At 39.5% G+C, this 12,637-nt stretch overlaps 1 protein-coding gene across 7 annotated transcripts in view; it reads right to left on the bottom strand.

Moving 5' to 3' along the window:
• LOC112982171 (prolactin receptor) overlaps positions 1 to 12,637 on the bottom strand; it is a 158,125-nt gene that overhangs the window by 82,027 nt on the left and 63,461 nt on the right. For 2 of the 7 annotated variants that reach the window (XM_026098360.2, XM_026098363.2), the window contains exon 1: positions 8,862 to 9,054. The exons of 4 other annotated variants lie outside the window; for them this stretch is intronic. The gene's annotated coding sequence lies outside the window, so the exon portion shown is untranslated. Of the gene's footprint in view, positions 1 to 7,228; positions 7,292 to 8,861; positions 9,055 to 12,637 lie in introns of those variants that run through there. One more of the 7 variants, XM_064500671.1, reaches the window with a different exon arrangement.

Here is a 12,637-nt window from a genome sequence, read left to right as displayed (position 1 = left end):
AGTCTTCATATAATATATATTTATAATGGAGTATAACTACATATAGACTTACATATTTATACACTCTGTACATTCTCACACGTATCTTTCTACACACCCATTCATATACACGTATGACAGCCTTTTACGTACTACTGAGATAAACCAGACAAGAGAGTGTCAGGTGCCAGTGAATTACAGGGAGTTCTGGGATCACATGAGACATGGCCATGACAAAATGGCAGCCCTTATGCGCAAAGGGAGGACTTCTTGGTCCTAAGGAACCCACAAACTTCTGGAGTAAATGGGTCAGATGACTGGAAAAGGGGGAGGAGCATCTAGGGCAGATGGTCATGTGACTTGGAGAGAGGCAGGATTTCCAGCAGAAGTCGGGGGGCATGGCACCTCTTACCTTGTGCAAAAGTTGTTCTTTAACCCATACTATTGCATTTGCCTCAGTGGTGATAGCTTTTCTTCACCTCTCCACTTCCTTTTGAGTGACAATAGACAGCCATGTTACTACTACTCAAGGAAGTCAATTGATATATATACTATTTGACTTGAAATAATCTAGGAAACAGTATATGATAACCATTAGGGATAGGATATACATTTTAACATATATTAGTAATTATTACAGGCAGTTTGGGTTAATTTAGCATTACTTAAGACTAAGCAGAAATATGGCAATTAGGGTACAGTGATGATGCAAGGCACATGAGATTGGGCTTTTCCTGGAGTAAAGATCAGAAGAAATAGCTTGAATGCCAAATAGCCAATAAACATAGCTTTTAGCTTACTCAATTACCTTATATAGACTAAGATACTTTATATTATTACTTAAAACAAAAAGGGGCCCAGCACACCAGCTGCACTCTTCTATTCTTGAACTCACTTCCACATGAGGATTCTATCTTCAGATGCCCAAACCATTCTTGAAATCCTGTCACTGAATCTGGGTAGTTTAGATAAATTTCTTTCTTAATAGGCAGTTTCTCCACTAATGTTTTTCAAACTAATCTTTGCTCTTAATTTTAAATATATCTTTATTTTTTATTTTTTTTAATATTTTCACTCTGTATTCACACAATCATCATTTACATTCCTTTCATGTCACCATAGCACATGATTTTGCCATATTGGATCTGAACTGCATTTTTCTTTATTTACTCCCTGCATTACATGATTAAGTTAAATGAAATTCACCTTTTATAGTAAAAGCCTACTCTCTTTAGATTGGCTTCCTTAAACTCTCATGATTTCCCAGCTAATATTTAGGGGTCAAGAAGCAGCAACAGCAGTAGTCCAGTTCTGTTGATCAAGCTGTGAGCAGATGTCCTGGACTCTGACCACCAGGCAGAGCCACAGCTGCACTTGGCAGGTACCTGCTGCAGATAGGGGAAAAGTGTTCCTATGTTCATACCTATGTTAAAGGATAGTCCAGGTTCAAATTTCCCCACACAGCATACTGCAGGGTTTATCCAGAGGCATCAGTGCTGCAGCCTCATGCATTCTGTACAGGTACAATATGTGTACACATGTGTAACGCTCATGTGTTGCAAACATTTTTGGAATATTCCACACCCCTCCCCAACACCCACAATATAAGAGAAGAAGCCTGGACTATGAAAATGTTTGTAAATGCTTTGAGATTTACACTTATTTGTGTTTTTGTACTGATTTTTTAAAATAGGTTTCCTTTTCTTATCTTCCAATTTCCTAATTCTCAATGAAATATGGAAAAATAAACTAAATAAAGCAGCCTGTCAGGAGTCTGGAAACTTTTGAATACTGCATTTCTTTTCCAGACTTTTCAATCTTTTTTTCTGTCAGATGGTCTTGTTAAGAAATTCCATAGCCACCAGAACTGATGAGTCTGATATCCTACGGATTTATGTCTTTTAGCCAGTTGGAATACTTAATTTAAAAAGTTATCAACATATACATAAGTATAGAAAACAATACAGACATATATAGATATATATTACAACTGCTGTCTCCTAAATATTTTGGTTGTGACAGGCAAGCTGCCACACTCAATTCCTGAAATCATCTGACAGAATCAAGTTATTGCAAATGTTTGAACTTTTTTTTTCTTTTACATGGCCACTTACATCTATAAAATTTGTAGGAATGCATTATCTGAAACCTCTCCTTTTCTGTCTGATTTCCTTGCAAATATCCAGTAGATAAAAAAGTGTGAATAAACAGATAATGTGATTACATAAATCTCATTTCTGTGAGGAGATATGCATTTGGTCCTGTAGGACAAGGTAGCTTTATGCATGAGGACATAATTAAATAATTAATTAGGGGATAACTGATTAATACCCAAAACTAAATGTAAATGTAATCTCTATTAAGTGCTTATTTTATCAAACAAGTTCGGATAAAAACATGATTTCAAATTACAGGAAAATAGTATTATAATTGCAAATGATTTTGCAATTCTTAAGAGGATTTTCAAGCCTTGAACTACACCAGATCTTGACTGGAACTGTTCCCCATGAGTGAGCTGCCTTTGTAATTTGAGATACAACTGGTTGTTTTGTCTCTCAACTCTCATCTCTGTTCTCTCCCTTCTTCTAATCTCTTTAATGTATATCCTATGAAATGCTCTTACAATCAAGTTTGACTCAAATGTTTTAGTTTGACAGAAAAAAGGATATCTATTTGTAATTAAAAGTAAACATTTTGTATGCTTTCCCAGATTTAACATCCATATACATATTAGAGATGAACCATTTTAATTACAGTTAGGGTCCTCAGCTCATGGGGTTTGCAGTCAGAAACTGATGCAAATTTCCTCAAGGTTCAGTGCTTCCTCATTTCTCATTTTAAGAATTCTGATCCAAACTCTTCCAAAATTCAGAAAAGGACACCATTTCAATGTGCTCTTCTCTATCCTTTCTCAAATAAAAAATAAACAAAAGCCTACAGATTGTAGGCCATTCTATCAGAACTGTTGGCAATATTACAAAGCATCTAAATTAAGACCTCAGTAACTTAGTAGCAAATATTATTTCTTTAAAATATTCTAAAAGCTTTTCATAAAAAAGCCTCAAAGTACCTATATTGTACTACTTAAATATATAGGCAAGTGGATGTTAAAACAATTCCCCTGTATAACATCAAGAGAAGAGCTGTAACTGAACCTTCAGTACAAACATTCCACATAATTAGTTCACTTTGAAATAAAGATAAACAAAACTTCTGCAAGGTCAATACCGTAACTCAAAATATGAAACTTTTCTACTGCAAGCAAAAATCCCAAAAGAAAATAGCACATATATACATATACACACATATATATACATACATATATACATATGTACACACACACCACACACATGCACACACATATATATATTCAGTCTTTACTGCTAAGACCAGCCCTTAGGAATCCCAGTCCCTAGAGAGCATAGAGAAAGTCTGGAGAAAGGAATACTTTCCCTTGGTTGAGGAGAACTGGGTTAGAGATCATTTAGACAAACTAGACATCCACAAGTCCATGGGCCCTGATGCGATGCACCCACGAGTGCTGGCGGGAGGGAGCTGGCAGACGTCATTGCTAGGCCACTCTCAATCATCTTTGAAAGGACATGGAGAACAGGAGAAGTGTCTGAGAACTGGAAGAAGGCTAATGTCACTCCAGTCTTCAAGAAGGGCAAGAAGGAGGACCCAGGGAACTACAGGCCAGTCAGCCCTCACCTTGATCCCTGGAAAAACAATGGAACAGCTCATCCTGGATGAGCTGTTCTCTAAGCACATGAAGGATAAGAGGTGATCAGGAGTAGTCAGCATGGATTCACAAAGGGGAAATCATGCTTAACAAACCTGATAGCCTTCTACGATGGGATGACTGGCCGGGTAGATGAGGGAAAAGCAGTGGATGTCGTCTACCTTGACTTCAGCAAGGCTTTTGACACTGTCTCCCATAACATCCTCACAGGTAAGCTCAGGAAGTGTGGATTAGATGAGTGGATAGCGAGGTGGATTGAGAACTAGCTGAAAGACAGAGCTCAGGGGGCTGTGCTCAGTGGTGCAAAGTCTAGTTGGAGGCCTGCAGATAGCAGTGTCCCTCAGGGGTCAGTACTGGGTCCAGTCTTGTTCAACTTATTTATCAATGATCTGGATGAAGGGACAGAGTGCACCCTCAGCAAGTTTGCTGATGATACAAAACTGGGAGGAGTGGCTGATACACCAGAGGGCTGTGCTGTCATTCAGAGAGACCTGGACAGGCTGGAGAGTTGGGCAGAGAGGAACCTCATGAAGTTGAACAAAGGCACGTGCAGGGTCCTGCAGCTCAGGAGGAATAACCGCATGCACCAATACAGGCTGGGGGCTGACCTGCTGGAAAGCAGCTCTGTGGAGAAGGACCTGGGAGTCCTGGTGGACAACAAGTTAGCCACGAGCCAGCAATGTGCGCTTGTGGCCAAGAAGGCCAATGGCATCCTGGGGTGTATTAGGAAGAGTGTTGCCAGCAGGCCGAAGGGGGTGATCTTCCCCCTCTTCTCAGCCCTGGTGTACTGGAGGTACTGTGTCCCGCTCTGGGCTCCCCAATACATGAGCGACATGGAGCTACTGGAGCAAGTCCAGCAGAGGGCTACTAAGATGGTTAAGGGACTGGAGCATCTCTCCTACAAGAAAAGGCTGAGAGAGCTGGGCCTGTTCAGCCTGGAGAAGAGAAGACTGATGGGGGATCTTGTCTATGTCTATAAGTATTTGATGGGAGGGTGTCAAGAGGATGGGGCCAGACTCTTTTCAGTGGTGCCCAGTGACAGAACAAGAGGCAACGGGCACAAACTGAAACACAAGTTCTGTCTGAATGTGAGGAAAAACTTCTTTACTGTGAGGGTGACAGAGCACCGGAACAGGTTGCCCAGAGAGGTTGTGGAGTCTCCTTCTCTGGAGATATTCAAAAGCCGTCTGGACGCGATCCTGTGCAACATGCTCTAGGTGACCCTACTTGAGCAGGGGGGTTGGACTAGATGATCTCCAGAGGCCCCTTCCAACCTCAACCATTCTGTGATTCTGTGATATATGGAAAAAATCACTGTTAGTGCAGAAGTCTACCAAACATATGCTTCTTCTGGGAGTATGAAATTAACCTCCTTTGAAAAATCCTACAAATTGAATTGTCATTACTTAAGAAACCTCTGTTGATCAGCTGTAGAAACCGATTCTGTAATTTGACTGAACTCCAAAGAACAGTGAGAGTTTGTAATTCCTGAAGCAAAAGTAAACAGGGTATAACGTTCCAAGTAAGATGGGATGACTGGATCATTCATGTGTATATCAATATTCACACTTGACAAGGTGGGACAAACATTTTGATGAAAGATGCAACAGTTTTAAGTCTCGTAAGTCGTACTTTTGTGATTAGAAGGTATTCCTTTTTAGTCATGTAAAATGGACAAGCAACAGTTTGAAAAGGAGTCACAAGATTTTCAGAACAAAGTAGGTATTAGTTTAGACTGTACCAAAAATGATGGTAAATCTTAGAAAAGGAAAATTTTGGCTGGAACCTTTGTCCAGACATACAGACTTAAGTCAGCTGAAACATTTAAATAAGTTGCATCACTTTTAATACTGGATGTAAAATTCTGGAAGAGAAAGAAAACCTAAAAAATAATCCAAAACATTGAAATCATTCATCATCATTTTTTATGAATATAACTTTTACATTTTTTAATATGACACTTTCTTAATTCATTTAACTTTATTTCTATATAATAGCACTAAAATTATATATTTTCTTTCAGATTAGACAGCATTAGCTGAAGGCTTTGTCCAGCCTGAATTATGGTCCTTTCAATTTGCCAAAATACAGTTTAAAAACAGATAATTGCAATTACAGTCTTTTAAAAAATACTTTTCAGAACTGCCAATGATCTGAAAAATCAGTTATACACAAGTCCAATTATAATGTCCACAAAACTACTCTTACCACTGTAATTATCTGTGGCTCTACTGGTAGTTGCAGTAAGGGGAACTTTAAGGACTAAAATGTGATTGTAAAAAAAGGTCCACTGGATATGAAAGTTTCTTAGCAAGTAAATTTACAAGGATTAAAGGTCATGCTAAATACAACCAGTATCTACCAGAATTGTGAGATACTGTTCTCCCAGTTAGGCGATGACCTCTTCAATACAGTCAGGCAATAAAAAAGATGGGAGAGAGGAAGGACAAGAAAGTGAGAAACCTTCCTTCCCTCATTATGCAGCTCATGGAAAATTTTGAATCCTTGATTTCATAACATATTATTAAATTGCTTCACAGTGATAACTTGGGGGGAGGGGAAAATTGCAGAATAGGTCCAACTAGAGCTGATTGATCAATAAAGGATATTGTAATAACATGAGCTGGTTCTTTAAACGGGTTAAGATCATTCTCATAAGAATCAAGTTTAGCTTAGCTTCCCATGTAGAGGGAGTAAGTACAGACTAATGTGACAGGACATTTCTAACTCAGAAGCAAGCCTAAGGAAAATGTGATAGCAATCACAGCTAAACGAGAAGGGAGACCAAAGCAGAGAATGAGGGGGTCCCCCTAAAAGTGTAGGAGACCAGTCAGGAAAAAGTCAGTGAGAAAGTCTTTGCGAGTGAAGAGGAAAATCACTAGTCCATTAGTTTAGTCCAACTATTTACAGTCCTAATTTCAAGAATTTCTGGTACAGGGTAAATTGTCCTTGGATTCTACCTTGTTAAGTAGCACAGCCTCTCTGAAAGACAGTTGTAGCGAAGGAAAAAAGGATGTCTTTGAAGCTGAAGCCACAGGAGATGCTAAGATTTTTATGGTAGAATAGATCTTGGAAGGAGGGGTATTGCATGGCAAGAACCTGGGACAAACCCAGACAAAAGCCATCCTGAAGGATAAAAAGTGTATTGATATGTATATCCGTAAATATGTATGTACAGATATACATGTATATACCTGTACATAAATATATAAAAAATGCTACTGAAGTTTGTTATTCTGAATATCTGGAAGTACCAGAACATTAGCTTCAAACAAGGCAAAACCAAGAGGTAGTAGGAGCAAAGCATTTACATTGTTTTATGACTCTCTAATTAACTTGTATGTAATTTTGATGAAGAATACAAGCCTGGGAGACTAAAAGCTTGGACTGAAATCGTGATGGAGCTGAAGGAAGTGGTTAAATGCCATTTGCTTTGCTGTGGTAAGGAATGAGTTAATGTCAAACTTCCACAAGTTCTAAATAAAGGCAAGAGCTTTCAAAACCCACCTTTGTTCCTGTTTCTGATAGGGAGCTTCATTTGCTAGTGGTGCTAATTCATGCCACAGCGCCATGAGAACTCCACACCTTTGAAAAGGATCTTTAGCTTGGCAATAAAAGAAGACAATCCAGTGGAAATAATTCAAGACCATATAAAGCCCTTCTCAGATTTAGGATGAAGATTCAGAGTCCTGAATCATTCTTCTGAGCCCAGTCCATTAGATAATGTTGCTGTGTCAAAGCATGACATCTTTCACAAGAAAATTCATTCTGGAAGATTTCCAATCCAATTCTAGCAACATAAAAAATGTTAGGATTACATATCAATTTTTGCCCCTCATTGTCTTCACACTAACTGCATTTCTCTAGATTTTGTTTTCCTTCAGTATCTGTAAGTCGTACACCAAACGGGAGCAGATGTTAATCTTCATGCCAGACCATTTAACTAGGCAGCATTTCATCACAGCAGACCGATATGCAATCATACCACAGCCTTTCTATAGAGACTTGTTCCACTAAAAGCACATATGGTAAATGGCTGCATCTGCTACACAGACATTCAAGCACTACCAATTGCTTAAACTTGTTCGCTGCATGGGCAATCCACCACCTGCCTTGGGGAAGGGAGTGCCTAGTTCAGCTCAATAATAGCAATCCGTCTCTCAAAAGAAGGAGAAAAGACTAATAGCTGCAGCACAGGATTTCTGCAGCAGGAAAGTTTTACGTTGTTAATAGGGAAACAGAATCCATACATTGTCTTGCAGGCTGCTGCGCTCTCTAGAGGGAATTGATAGCAAAGAAAACTATGTGCAGTCTTAACTTCCCCTCTCCTTCCCGGACCATTAATGAATTCCCAGGTGACTGCTGGTATAGTGAAAATATTACAGATGATGATGATGCAGTGTTTCAATAGGATGCAGGGAAAAATGGCTAAAAATATGCTCTCAGAATCAAATCACACCTCCTTCTTTACCCTTCTGAAGCTCAGCTACCAGCTTTCCTTTTCTTTCTTGTCTGACACCCATGTTTCCCTTCAACTTTCAGTCTATGCCAACAGTGATGAATTCAGAGGATAGCACCACACAACAGGATTCCAAACCATCAGTTTTTGGGAAATAGTGAATGTACACATGAACACAGGAAAGAAAAAAATAATGGCTAGGACACATTAGACAGTAGAAGCTATGACGGCAGTTACTGGAGCTCCAGGAGGTTTATTTTCTCACCCATCATACCATTATCAGTGAATGATAAAGTATATTCAGTGAACATAAATAATATAATTTAAAGGGGTAATAACATCAGATCAGTACTAACAACTGCATTAAATATGCTTTCCAAAAATAAACGTAAGCCTGAATGTCCTTTTAAAAAACTGTACACAAGAAGTGGTATCTCTGTGTCCAGACTTCTTTCAGTATTTTACAAGAGAGACCACTGACAACTAAGAACAGTCTCTTTATAGAATGTTAGCTATACGGTATTTAGCATACCATATTAAATTCAACCTTTTTTTTTTTTTTGGTAAGTTTTTAATCTCTGCTAATAAAACTACAGTCTACATTGTCCTTTATACAATAACACAGATCCCTTTATACTCAGGTAAACATACGGTAAGAACAGGTTTAACTGTAGTACTTACTTTTGCCTGGTAACAAAAAGTATGTTGACCCATGTCAATTCATGAATGCTTCCTGAACAAGGATGTGAAAATCCAGCATTTGAAACAGTTTCACATATATTCAAAAGAAAAAAAAAATCCAGAAAGGGAGAGGGAAACAAAAGACCCCAAAGCAGAAAGATAAACAGAGAAAAAGCCTGTAAGGTTTAGAGCTCTGACTGCAAATAATCAGCCTGGCAGCTGTATGAGAAATACAACTCTGTGTACTTGTACATGCTCTCCCCATTAGAGGAGGAGTCAGTTTTGCAACTCTCATGTTCCTTGCTTCAGGCAAAACAGTGATTCTCTTCAGTGCAAGCAATGTTTGGAGTGTGACAGTTTTAAAGGTGAGAGGTACACTATGGAGCATAGGAATGCATCAGCAAAAAAAGGTATTTTTAAGCATCAGCTACATACTCTACAGGTTGCTATGGCTGCTTTTAAATGTTTATTGCCTAAGATGCTTATTTTTTAAGGAAATCAAATATCCCTTCAACATGAAGTGCATCCACAATATCCTTTGTGCATCAACCGTCCATGTCTTCTATTCTAGAATAGCACAGAAGATAAAATCTGTTTACACAGAATGAAAGAAGTTGGTCTTAAATGAAGAAGCTGCTGAAAGAAATGAAAAAAGTCTTTTTTGTAATTTTGTTAGTTGTTTCCTGCGATTTGAAAAGAGTTTCAGCTTATGAGACAGGGCTTTGAATTTTACTAACGTACTCAATTATTCACTAGTCATCCAGCTCTATTTAACTGAAAGCATATTTACTTATTCTTATTAATCCTTCCATTGACTTACATTTCTATCCTCTCTATATTTATGCAAATTAAGTTTTATTACCACCACCATGAACAGAAAAAAAAAATGCATGCATTTGTAGTGAAAATTATTTTAAGCAAGAAGATTGAGCAAGAACAGTTTTTCATAATGAAGCAAGAACCCTTTGATGTGGATGTTACTATAGTCAAGTTCAACTAATCAAGGTGAGAATGATGCATCTCTTGTGATCAGCTGGAAATTCTGCTGACTATTTAAATCAGTAATCATATGAACAGTTTCTTGACAAGATAGGCAAACATTTTGAAATAAGGAACACATTTTCATACCTTCTGATCTATCCACAAAGAGAATATAAAACTTCTTCTTTTTCAGTATGGTTTAGACTAAACCAATTGCCAGCTGCTGCTGAGGAAGAGTTTCAGTCTGCACCTCCACCTGCAGCTGTGCACATCATGCGTGCTACACTTTCATTTGATCCCACGGTAAGACAGTTTAGGGAGCTAAAATGGTAGAAGTGAATTCTGTTTTTTCTCCTATTTCAGCTTGCTAAACAGGCTCACTCTGAAGCCACACAAACTCTAGTGCTAGGAGAACAGAGCACAGAGCAGGCAGTACAGACCCCACCGGCTGTATCACAAAACTGTGCCCTATGGCTGACCACATGATCACAACACTGAGCTAGCTCTAAGCAAATCCCTCCGGTGACTCTTTGTGCAGAAAGAAACTGCTCCTGGTAAATTGACAATATATGTTTGAAAAGATATTATTGTCTCAGACACAAGAAGAGCAACAGAAGGTAGAACCTAAGATGTATTTTACCAACAAGAAAAGATGAAGCAGGCTGTGGCTGGTTGTTTTATGTCTGCATCTGCTTGCCTCTGCTAAATACAGGGAGATCAGCACAGGGCAGGGGGAGGGAGGGGAAGAGAAGATAAAATCTGACCTAGGAAAGAGATTTTCAAAATGAAGGTGAATCAAAGAAGTACTGTCCAAATCATTACTCTCTTAATTTCTGTAAGAGGGATGCATAACCAAAATAGGCTTTATACTCCTGGAATCTGGATGAAGGCAAGAAGACAGCACAAAAATTAAATCACTAATGCAAAAAAGACAGGATGGGGTCAATAGTTAAGAATAACTATTGTCATTGAGATCTGTAGCAAGTATGATTTTAGACATTTACACCTGTGCTATCTAGTTTATAGCTAGCTGAGGTGATGCAGACTTGGTAACTGTGGCAGCAGGCAGTACAGTGTGTGTAAATGTTTCCCTACATTTTGGCCTTTTTTTTCCCGCCAAGCTTTAAATGAGTGCTGTGTGCCTGTGGCTACCCCACCAGCAGTACGCCGGCCCGTCGGGTGAGTCTGTACAAGCCCACTCAGCCTCCAGTGGAATACCGCCAGGAAAAGGCAGCTATGATCCTAGGAGCACAGGATTAGGGAGAATATTTTAAGGACAGTAGTAAGAGCTACTATACACAGAGCACAGGTCACTCACATTCAAGAAGGATTCTTTCAAAATAGGAGCAAGCAACAAAAAAAGTCACCAACATGAGGTAAAGGGTCTCAAGCCTATCTATTAAAAAGAGATTGAGAAAACTTGGCTGGTTTAGTCTAAAAAGATAAAGGTTGAGGTGGTAAATGGAATAGGTGGTTACATGCCTGTATAAAGATAATGTATATCTATAAATATGAAAGAGAGTAAGCACTAGAAAAATCAAAGAGCTATATAAGCTGAAGAACAAGTTTGGACCAAAAAAAATCCAGGTAGAAACAGAACACAAAATCCAGCTGTAAACTAAAAGGATACTAACTATTAGAGGATGAAAGAGAACAGATATCCAACAGGGTAAAACAAAAAAACACCATAGCAACTTCCAGAATAGAGGGTGGCATTTCTACCACTAAAACCTCACCATCCTCAGGGGAGTTACTCCATATCAGAGCTATCTCAGCCTTCTCAAACATTTAGGCAGAACAGGATTTCACTGCTCTCCAAAATAGTAAAGCAGTGTTATAACAGCAACCACAGGTTCAGAAGAAGACCAGCAGGAAGAAAGAAGCTGGAGGAACCAATCAGAGGAAACAATAAGGTTTCAGGAAGGGGCTGCACAGGTGAGAAAAAGGCAAAGAAGAATGTGGCAGGCAGCGAGGCTGAAAAGGGCATGCATGAGAGGAGGCTGTGGTCTGTCTTTCCCTTTCCCACAGCCCTTATCTACAAAAGCTCCAGCCTTCCTCAGAGAGCAACAGCTTGTACAGGGGTTGTGTCTGTTTGTCCTTGCACCCCCTCCCTCCCTCCCCCCCCCCCCCAAAAAAAAAGCAGAGTAAAGAGAACAGGGCAAGGCTGTATTTTTATATGTAGAGGAAGAGATGAGAAGAGAGAAAGTAGAAACAAGAATTCAGAGAACTTCAGAGAGAACAATATTCTCTTTTGCTGCTGCCTTCTTTCCTTATCGTTACTTCCTCTAAAGAAGTAGCCAAAACCCACCCATGTGTGTTCCTTGCAAACAGACAAAAAGTAGCTGCAGGACACTTTCATACAAGACAAGACATGGCAGGTGCCTCCCCTGCTGCCACTCACTGGCACATCACCTATTTGCCTCAGAAGTCCCACCACTTTTCTGGTCAGGTGGCAGGCACATCTCAGCAGTACCACCAGTTCCTTGGGCCCAGGATGTCCTGAGCCCATCATGGCCGCCACATGGACACCACCGTCCCCCATGTGATCTCAGAGTGCCCCGTGATCGGCTGGCAGCTGAAGCCCTGCCTTATTTCCCTGAAACAGGCACCAAGGCATGTGTCCTGCTTTCTTCATACATCCATGTCATCACAAATACAGCCCTTCCCTGTTTATGGATATTTGATCATGGACTTGAAGCGCTGGTGTTGGTTCACATTTAACATCTGTTCATAGCACACATCGCATTTCCAGCCTTTACATCTGTGAGGAATGAATGCACACGCAGAGCTTATAG

Source organism: Dromaius novaehollandiae, chromosome W (assembly GCF_036370855.1).
Source record: "Dromaius novaehollandiae isolate bDroNov1 chromosome W, bDroNov1.hap1, whole genome shotgun sequence".
Lineage (NCBI taxonomy): Eukaryota > Metazoa > Chordata > Aves > Casuariiformes > Dromaiidae > Dromaius > Dromaius novaehollandiae.
This window is presented reverse-complemented; position numbering and strand designations above follow the sequence as displayed.